This window comes from Rhamphochromis longiceps, linkage group LG23, assembly GCF_057381845.1.
Source record: "Rhamphochromis longiceps isolate RC_006_pf linkage group LG23, R_longiceps_female_GT1.1, whole genome shotgun sequence".
NCBI lineage: Eukaryota > Metazoa > Chordata > Actinopteri > Cichliformes > Cichlidae > Rhamphochromis > Rhamphochromis longiceps.
Genome location: NC_140578.1, coordinates 25,053,920 through 25,064,187, shown reverse-complemented (window position 1 = coordinate 25,064,187; position 10,268 = coordinate 25,053,920). Strand labels below are relative to the sequence as shown.

General features: G+C 40.3%; 1 protein-coding gene across 1 annotated transcript in view; it reads left to right on the top strand.

Annotated features, from left to right (window-relative positions):
• Nucleotides 1–1,472: 1,472 nt before the first annotated feature.
• Nucleotides 1,473–10,268, top strand: part of tmem198ab (transmembrane protein 198ab) — a 39,753-nt gene continuing 30,957 nt past the window's right edge. Inside the window, exon 1 of the mRNA XM_085398245.1 lies at nt 1,473–1,895. The gene's annotated coding sequence lies outside the window, so the exon portion shown is untranslated. The remainder of the gene's footprint in view (nt 1,896–10,268) is intronic.

The following is a 10,268-nucleotide window of genomic DNA, read 5'->3' as shown; positions in this document are numbered from 1 at the left end:
ATGAAGCATGCATGAAAATAAGATACATAAGGTAAAAAACAGTGTTTTGCACAACTCTAACAAGCTTGAAAGTCAATATTTGTTGTGACCACCTTTATTCTTCACCACAGTCTGAACTCTCTTAGGCAGCTTTCTTGTCATGTCTTTAAGTCGTCTTCAGGAATAGTTTTCCAGGCTTCTTGAAGGACATTCAAAGCTCTTCTTTGGATGTTTCTGCCTTTTGTTCTGTTCTCTGTCCACATGATCCCACACTGCTTCAGTAATGCTGAGGTCCGAGCTCTGGGGAGGCCGATCCATGAGTAATAGTGCTCCACTGTGTTGTGTGTGTTTGTTTGTTTTTTAAATTCAGGTATGTTTTTGTTTATGCCGCTGGTATTTGAGAGTGTGTTTATAAACTCAAAACAAAACAAGATGTCTCTATCCAAACATCAGTTTTGGCTCTTTAAGCCATTGTTAAAGAATACAAAGAGAAAGCATGACTGTACATGCACGAGGAAAATCAGGGACATCTACACAGTGTTGCGTGAGTCCTGTGAGGTTTCCCAGTTTGAACGATGCACTGATGTGATATTAAAGAGATTACACACAACAGTCTGATTTTTATTTAAGGAGACAGGAGGACAAAGTCTCTTTTCTAAGGACAGATAAGTGAGATTTGAGATGAGTTTTTCCAGAGCAATTTTATCTTTTTTTTTTTTCTTTTTTACGAGTGACAGTACGCACAATCAAATATCACAAGTAACTGAATCTGACATGCAATAAGAGAGAAACTTTCATAACATATTGAACAATTACCTACACTCTTTGGCCCCTTTATTAGGTACACCTTGCTAGTACCAGGTTGGACCACCTTTTTCCTTGAAAAATGTGATGGCAACATTCCAGTTTGAGATGATCTGAGTTTTATGACATGTGGGGGAGATTTTTCTGTGTAGTTTAGATAAAGCTACAAAGACACAAATGGGGGGGGTGTATGATCATGTGGTCAATGTTCTGGCCAACCGATGACAGACCAAGTGTTACTGAAGGTCATTGGGGTTTATTTCTGATTAAATGTGGGAGGAGAAATCTCAGCAGGTACATAAGACTGGAGGCAGAAATCAGTCAGTAAAATACTCCTATAATTAGTGACAGGTGTAAATATGACCTCTCGGCCTTTAAACGCTGCTGCTATACTTCTGTGACTTCTTCACTCTTGTTGTCAAATGCTAAAAGTTCCTTCTGGTTCTGTTTAACTGGTATTTAGAAGATCCCTCTATTTAAGGGACCCCATGACTTGTAATTCCATTTGAAATACTCGGGGAGTGTGCTCCAAGGCCTTTACCAGCAGGTAGTGCCTGTAGCCTTCGATATCAGAGCAATACTGAATTAATATTAAATAAACAGTATAAAAGGAAGCTTCATCCTGTGGTTGCATTTAAGAGCTCAGCCTCTAGGAGCCGCTGCTAGAATTTAAATGTCCCTCCTTCATAATCAGTAAAGCCGTGCAGGCTCTGACAAGTGAGCCCTCGTCATTTATTTTTTATTTTTTATTTTTTGCAGAGGCCATCCTCTACCCGCTTAATGCGAGGGGCTCAGTATCCTCCAACTATCCATCCAGCCGGCCATCCAACCAGCCCACAACCCGGATCATCCAGCAGCTCTTTTTGTTTGCTCACACACAGCTCTGCTTTATATCCGGCATGTAACGGTTATTTTACTAATCGTTTGCTGTAAGACTTTCTCCCCGATGGATGACTAGTCCGAGCGGCCGGGGATCCACCGCCCTGCAGGCTGCCGGGGAACACTGAGCACGCCGTCCGGGGTCAAAACGGTGGAAATGGTCGGTGTTTCGGGCTCGGGAGGCTCCTTTGGCTGTGATGCGGACGAGGCGCGTCAACCTGTCGGGGATGATGGTGAGTGGCAGATTAACGCGCACGGCGCGCTTTATTTGTCTCAAACACTTGCTGTCAAACATCAGGAAGGAGCGCATCTTTATTTTAACTGATGCTTTTAGCTGGAGAGGACGTGTTTTTACGCACTAAAATGCAGACTCTTTGGGATTTAACTGAGGCCAGCTGGCTTCCTGTGATGGATGCTGAGCTCCGGTGATGTCTGACCCGGATGGCCGCATCGGGGTCGATCTTTGGTTGGAGTCAGTTGCTTCTCATTATAGCAGATGGATGGATGGATAATGGATGGATGGAGTATTTTTAGAGAGGGCTGAGAGCATGTCTGTCTGAGTTTGAGCATTCCCAGAGGTCCCTGAAGTGATCTGAAACAAACTCCGGATTGGTTTTAAGCCTGGTTTAACCTCCTGATTTAGAATTTTAGGACTAGGATGATTAATTTTAGAAAATAAACATCATAGTTAAAGCAGTCGCTAGTTTCACTCATAAGCTGGGGTTAAATTTGGGAAATTGGAGCTAAAATTGGCATTCAGATTCTTTGGTACTGAAACGTGAGTGGATTCATTGATATATAAAGCTAACTAGCAGCATGTTTTGGTTCCACCTCTCAGGTGTTTAACGTAGATCTTTGCCAATAACAGTTATTTAAAGGTTTAACACCATCCCAGAATTACGTTTGCAATTAGAAGAGTAATCATCTAGTCCGTAAAATGTTGGGAAATGTTGGAAAAACTGCATCACACTATCCTGGAAATCCTCCTAAATACTATTTTTAGTCCAGATCTTTGGTGTACAATCATGGCATTAAGAGAAACCCAAGTATCATTGTGTTTGAGAGGCTGGAAGCAGAGAAAGGTTGAAATTCAGCTTTAAAAAAAGATTTAGGTGATCAATTTGTCATATAGAGTGATTAATTTTCTGTCATTTTTTTTTAGGACAATGGGTTTTATCAGTTGTGGTTCCATAGTGTAGAGGTCCATTGATTTGAGAACAGGAGGATACATAAATCCCTTAGAGTTGGATCAGGAAGGGCGTCCAGCATAAAAATCTGTCAAAAATCTGTCAAATTAGATATGAAGAAATACCTACAGAAGAAGTTGAAAGTAGCACTAAGTAATCCAAGTTAAATTTAACAGAGTTCACAACTGCAGTCAAGAGAGAAAGAAGTCTTGTCTCTCCCAATCCAACCTCAGGCATGCCTATGTCTGCAGTGGGAAGCAGTAAATCCAAAGTTCTCAGTTGGAGTTTTCAGCTGTGACGACCTCCGTAAAGTCAGACTTTGTGATTCAAGATGGCAGCAGAGTGTTGTAAACCGTAGAACCTGTAATCTGAACCACCGTTTTTGAGTATTTGTGTTTTGCTAACTAAGCTGTATACAGACCAGACTGTGCACATGAACATTTTTGTAGATATAAGCCCCTCCCCCCAAAAAACAAATACTATATACTATAAAGGGTTCAGCGTAGTGTATCTTTCACGTATCTGGTTTCACTTACCCAAATGCTTGCAATCAGGATAAATGGTCACACAAAGCTAGTTATAAACTTGCTAAGTTAACGCAGCATTTATGCTGATTATTCACATGAAATACGCGGTGTTTCCAGCATCTGACCAATCTAAAAGGGGCGTTTTGCAGAGCATTTGACTTTTATTCCACAGAAAATTATACCTATGAGCATCACCTACTTTAGGAGTGCTTTTATTAACATAATATTTTTTTGAGACATTATCAAATGGTTGCCAAATAAAAATTAATAAAGAACTTAAGACATGTACCCATAAAACTGTGCAAAATTATTTTCTGCCAACACAAAAAAGGAATAAAGTTGCATTTAAGAATTATATTTATTACTGATCCCCATCAGAGAAACACAAAGACACTGAAAAACTGTTCTCCCTGCAGAGGTTCAATAAATCTTTCGTTGGAAGTGAAAGACCTTAGGAGTACAGTAAACTCAGAGCCAACCTTAAAGATACCTGGATAAGATAAAGTTCCGTTTTTTAGTACAGGGCTCAGGTATTGCTGTTGATCATTGAGTGGCCCTACCTCGCTAGAGAGCAAAACAAAGCCTGTTTTTCTGGCGACTGCCAATGGAAACGTGGCTGTGTTGTCACTCTGAGCTCTGACATCCAAGTTCTGAGGGGAAAGTTTTATAATTTATACACACCTGGTCAGGTGTAGACAATCGGAAATTAAATCCAGGCTACACGTCAGTACTGCAGTGCAAAGCATGGGTTGCAGAGAAGTGTGACACAAACAACTGATTGATCTCTGAAGTCAATATTTTTCAGAACGAACCTTCAGAACAAACCTTACAAATATCACTTACGTATGATTTTTAAACATTTTTTTTAATCACACAGTAATTTAGACTTCCTGTTGCTGCTATGACTGTGGCACACTGTGTGCTATGACTGTAATGGAGGAGGTCACTTTAAGAGGGATGGACTTGACCTCCTGACTATGAATGATGTAGATGATAAGGTGCTGACTCTATGAATCCACAATCTCAACAGGGTTGTCCGATAAGAACAGATGGCGTATCCACAAAATCCACTGCCACTCAGGTATCTGTTGTTCACTCATTTAATTAACAAGAATCCGAAGCACACATCCATAATGTGAGTGAGGGGATTTAACAGGCTGTAAAATGCTATATGCCGTGTGGTGAGTGATGGTGTGGTTTCTGGTGGAAAGAACATAAAAGTCTTCTATAATTATGTGAACAGAGTGTATTAAATGTGTAATACAACAATACAAACAATACTGGATAGTGGATCATTCAACCAAATAAGGCAGTATCAACAAATGATATCTTACTCAGCAGATGTGGCTCCGTTCGTGAGTTCTGCGAACTGGCTGGCCTTTTGTACAATGACCGTGACTTAATATTAGGTTATAGATGTTTTCTGCCACAAGCTTCAAACACCACAAAGTTTGGGGAAGATTGAACAATTTATGAGTTTAGCTGCTTCTTGTGCTGTGGCGAAACATCGAAATTCGCCAAGATGTTGCACGAAAATCCAAATGCTTTATAAATTAGCACTGCAAACATCTTTAGATTGAACTAACCAAGGGTGAAGCAGATTTGACTAATTGTCTTGGTGGAGTACACCACTGCATAAAACCTGGAAATGGCTAGCTGTGTCAAACATTTCATACTGATGTTAAAATGGCGGACTTCCTGTTGGGTTTAGGGTATGGCTCCAAGAAGCTTTTTTTTTTTTTTTTTTTTGTACATCTTGGCATGTTACATGAAGCTGACAAACCTCGTACACATAGGTGAAACCATAGACTGTAGAAAAGATGGATGTAGCTTCCAGGTCATAAAAATGAACCTAATGTCGATGTGTGTTCTTTTTAATGGCCAGCAGGGGGCGACTCCTCTGGTTTAATAGAAGTCTATGGAGAAACTGGTTCTCTATGAGCTCAGCAGATGGCTTTCTGGTGTGTTTATGGCCCCATCACTATTCTCAAGTCTCACTGAAAAAACAAAACATGTAGTTATTTTTGTAGATTTTGGTCACTATTAGAATGACCTCAGTGAGACTTAGTTTCTCTTTTAATGAAGTAGTTAATTAATGATTTCACTCTTCTTTTATTTGGTTTTTATTTATATCTCAGGTAATTTTATTTTACAGTTCCAATGTACAGCACTTTGTGTCAGCTGTGGTTGTTTTAAAATGCTTTATAAATAAAGGTGATGATGATGATGATGATGATGATGATGATGATGATGATGATGAATCAGAAAATAGGGCTTCCCAGGGTGTACTTGTGTACTAACAATTTGACAATTGCAAGGCAAACATAGCTGCTACATCTATTTTTATTCCATAACTTACTTCATAACACATATATTGCCTACAACAAAGGTGTTATCTTTAAAGGATGTGTTTAAAATATTCATATTGTCAGAATATGATAAAGTAAAGCAGCAAGTTCTCACCTTAGAGAATCTGTAACAAGCACATGTTTGCCAGTTTTGTTTGGGGGAAAAACGAAGTGGTTATTCAAGCAACATAATAGTTGCCTAACTAATTGCTGCAGCTAAAAACAATCAGCTCAAGCTGGCTGCTAGATAATTTTCAGCACTTAATGAACACTTTAAGTCTAAAATATTAAACAAACATTAATCAAGAAGGCACCTAGTCTGTAGCTGCACTCGTTACTGGAGGCAGTGGGTGAGCGTTGAAGGCTTTTAATGTGTTTCTATTTTAGGCTCGTGTAGCTGTGTAAGAAGCTGCAGAAGCTGGAGACACCCAGCTGTCCTCCCCACACATCAAGCTGAAACTCTGGATAATTCTGCCTTTTCATGTATCAAACTTTAACCATTTATTGCAGCAGTGGAGATGAAAGGCTTCGCACCAAGAACTGCAATCAAGTATTTGTGATAACTGGCGATGAGTCTTTCACATCTCTGAATTTTGGGACATTCTTCTTTGTAGAATTGCTTTAACCTCCTAAGAACTCTTTCACGGCATGCATTTTTCATTTCTCTTTGCTATTTGGGCTGATTGGGACCTGATGAATGTAAAAACAAAGAATTACATGATTTTCTTTTAAACCTGATTTCTGTTTCTGAGAAAAATGAGATCCAGTGGCAGCATAATATCCTCGTAAGTGGATATCAGGCTCTTGTAGAAAGCAGAATTCATGGTTCCATCAGTTACAGCAAGTCATCCTAAAGCAGCAAAGCAGCCCCAGGCCGTCACACTGCCACCACCATGGTGTGATGTTCTTTTTATGAAGTACTGTGTTTTTTCTATGTGAGATGTAACGGGACTCAAACCTTCCATAAAGTTCCATTTTTGTCTCATCAGGCCACAGAATATTTCCCCAAAAGTCTTTGGGATCATCAAGAATTTTTTTGTTGTGTTGCTTTTTGAAAGCTTTTAACGTGATTCACCTTGTCAGTCCCTCAGCTGACAGTTTGTTCATGATTTACCAATGGGGCAAGTACTTTTTTTTACTCAACCCTCCATTGTTGGTGGTTGACATCTGATTGTCCCCCTGACGGTCAGTCTTCACTAGAGTTTAAAAACATGAAACTTTCCACCTCTTGGTTTAAGAATTGTAGAAGCCACTTGAGAAATGAAACATCTTCCAGTCACTTTTCTTTTTCAAGCTCTTAAGACTATCTGGATGACTGAGAATTTACATAGCCATTAATCCCAGGAGGAAGTTGGAAAAGTTGCCCATGCTTTTTATATCTAGTCATCTGCTCACAGAAATATCAAAAGGTTTAGTTACTGAAGTCATTGCATTGGTTTGTGGTTAGCTTGGGAGTTGATTTAAGACCTTGAAGGGTTTGGTACCTTAGTACCTCTGTGACATGCTGTCTGCGGCCTGTGTCTACCAACAATTTTTCATTTGCTGCAATATTATTAGTGTTTAAAAATAAAAACAGTAGCCTTTCAGCAGTCTACTTCCTGGTCCCAGTAATCATGTTACCTCATTTCTAGCTGCTTTATCAATTTCAGGTTACTGGTCTGTTGTTGGGTTCTATTATTATCATATTGAATTTCTGTTTATTTTATGGATTTAACCTTAGCTGTTGTCTTCTTTTTATGTTTTGTCTTTGCCATTAAAGAAAAATTAAATCTACCATATCAATCAAGTTTTGCTTGCTCGTTTTAAAGGTAGCATTAGCCCCTCAGACAGACCTGCTTTCTTTCACGAGAAGCCATTTGGAAATTGCTCTCAGCATTGGTACAGAGATAAATCCACCAGAGGAGAGCAAAATGAGCCTTTTCTGCACCCACAGGAGCAAAGAATGACCCAGAATGCATTGCAGGCTCCAAGTCAAGTTGGGTTTTAATGAGTGGAGCTCATCCTTCATCATCATACCTGACTGAAAAGCTCAGTTCACCTTCACTTACAATTGGCTCGTGAAACCTTTAGGGTCCTTTGAAAGCCATTCTGGGCAGTGAAGGTTTTTTCTAACTGAAGCAGGTTAACAGAAAGTAAAAGGCAGCATTTTGTGATGAAAATAACTCCTGATATGTTTTGAGTTTTCCAGACTTGAGTTATGAAACAGTGTGAGGATGCGAGCCACTCAGAGCAGCTGCCTGATAAAAACCCTGCAGACCTCGAGCCGGCTCTTTGTGTATTCACTGTGTGTCAGGCCGCCGTCTTATCGGTGCAGTCAGGCGGCACGACTCGAGCTCTGCAGCCCGCCAGGGGAATGAAAATGCCACAACACGTCACTACAGATTCACTAGTGGGTCAACGTCTCCGGCATGGTGCTGCTCACGTCCTCCTGGCCCCCACCCTCCCCTCCTGTCTGTCTGATGTAGCTGAGTTTGTTCTTGTCTGGAGCATCGAGTCACAAGCAGCGATGCAGGTCCTGGAAGAAAACCTAAACTGATAAACACAAGGACATTAAGAAAACATTGGTACTTTGAAAGAACAAAAATGCTTTAGAAGTGGCAGCACAAGCAGTGAAAGAAGCATTATGTGCATAGTGATACACAGTCGAGTTTGATCAAAGAAGCAACATCACCAGGATCAAACAATGACCTTTTCTTAGTTGCACCCCTTTGTCCTACACTGACATGTTTTCTCCCTTCCCTAAAATGTAAATTCACTCTGTGTGTAGTTCACCTCGGGTCAGGACGACTAAAGGAGAAGACCAGAACAAGTCAATCTCTCGAGGTTTCTGTAGGTGCGCTTTTGGAAGAACTTTTAACTGCCGTCTACAGCTGCCTTTGTCTGTGGTTGATCTGAGTGATATCTCTATGCGTGTCTTTTCTTTATCAGGTTCAGAACTTCATTCAAAGTCAAGTCAGTGCTTGTTGTTGGTGTGTTTTGGACCTCAGGGCCACCATACTACAAATCTGTATTAAGAGAAAAAAAATCTACAAGTGCTCAAGTACTTCCTGCTGTTTTTCTGCAATTATTTGCAGCACAGCTTAGATATGAGTAATTTAAATCTCGTCATCTCTCTGTGAGCGTGAGACTTTATAGAGACATCTATGTGCCTACTAGTTGAGGAGATGCAAGTTAAGCATCTTTTGTGCAGACCTGGAAAACAGTCCCTACAGGAAAGGGTTATTATTCGTTATAGGATGCACTTTAATCCTACAGTTTTATCTTTAAAAAACAAAACAAAAAACTAGGAAAATTTACACATTTTGACTCTCTTCATAGTAACTTCAGGGTTTTAGGCCATGTTCATCTCTTTAAGGTCCACTGTAGTCTTAGTTTGGTGTTGTTTGGAGGTCATTGGGTTCTCTTCACAAACAGGTTCATCATGTTGAGCTCTCCTGTTCTATTTGCTGCTTTTTGTACCTGCTCGAGGAGCAGACGTCCAAGGAGCTGTGGGAATTGTGGTGTTTGTGTCAGAGCTTCCTGTGCAGTGTTTCAGGGTCCAGCAGAGATGATAAGCGCACCAAGTCAAACTAATTAGTGTACAGACTCAAACAGAGAGCTGAGACCTGCGGGGTGCTGAGAGCCAGATGTTTGTTCAGAAGGCTGCGGCTTGTTGTTGGAGCTGACCGGTGCGGCTGGGCAGTCTGAGTAAAGGCTACAGCTCGTTCCTGCTCCTTTGAGCTTAAAACAAGCAACTCTCAACTGGGAATTAATTCAACTGAACATTTAAAAAAAAGAAAGAAAGTACTATTTGTTTTTACTGCCTTATTGTTTAAGGTTAAAGACAAGAAATATGTAGAGAAAAGCCCCCTGCTTGCACTCAAACCTGAGATTCGTGCCCAAGTCAGTCAGCTGTAATCTAAATCATAATCAAGCAAAACTAGCAAACAGCAACATGAAACCTCTGTCTTGTTGCTGTTAATGTGAATATTTTTTGTAATAATTATTTTTGACTGTTGGGTAAACCAAGCAAAGCACATTTACACTGATGTTTATGTGGATTAAAGGCAAAGGTAAAACAGTCATCCTTCAACTCGACTTTCATTTTTACAAAGTGGGATGTCATAGGGAGTGATAGTCCAGCTGGTTTTGAACTTGAACTGTGTTTTCATTTGGCACAACAATTCTTCATTGGATGTTTCAGAAGGTTAAAGCAGGAGTCCACGTTGACTCTCTTCTGCTCAGGAACGTTTTCAAGCTGTGCAACCCAGAGCGTCCTCACTTGACGCTTTGCCTTTGGACTCCTCAACTGATTAAACTGCTAATTTGTAGCCGGAGTACCAGCTCTGATCACCAGCGAATATCCTCCACATGGCATTCGGGTAACTTTGAAAAAGGATGTTTGCTCTCTGTAAGTTTGAAGTCCACAGAAAGCACAGTGCATGTGGAAGCTAGATGAGGATGAAGAAGATGATCTTGATAGTCCTAACATTCACAAAGAATTAAAAAAAAAAACTTCCCACTGGGTTGGATGACATCTGGAGGAGGAGTCTTTCATTAATCAA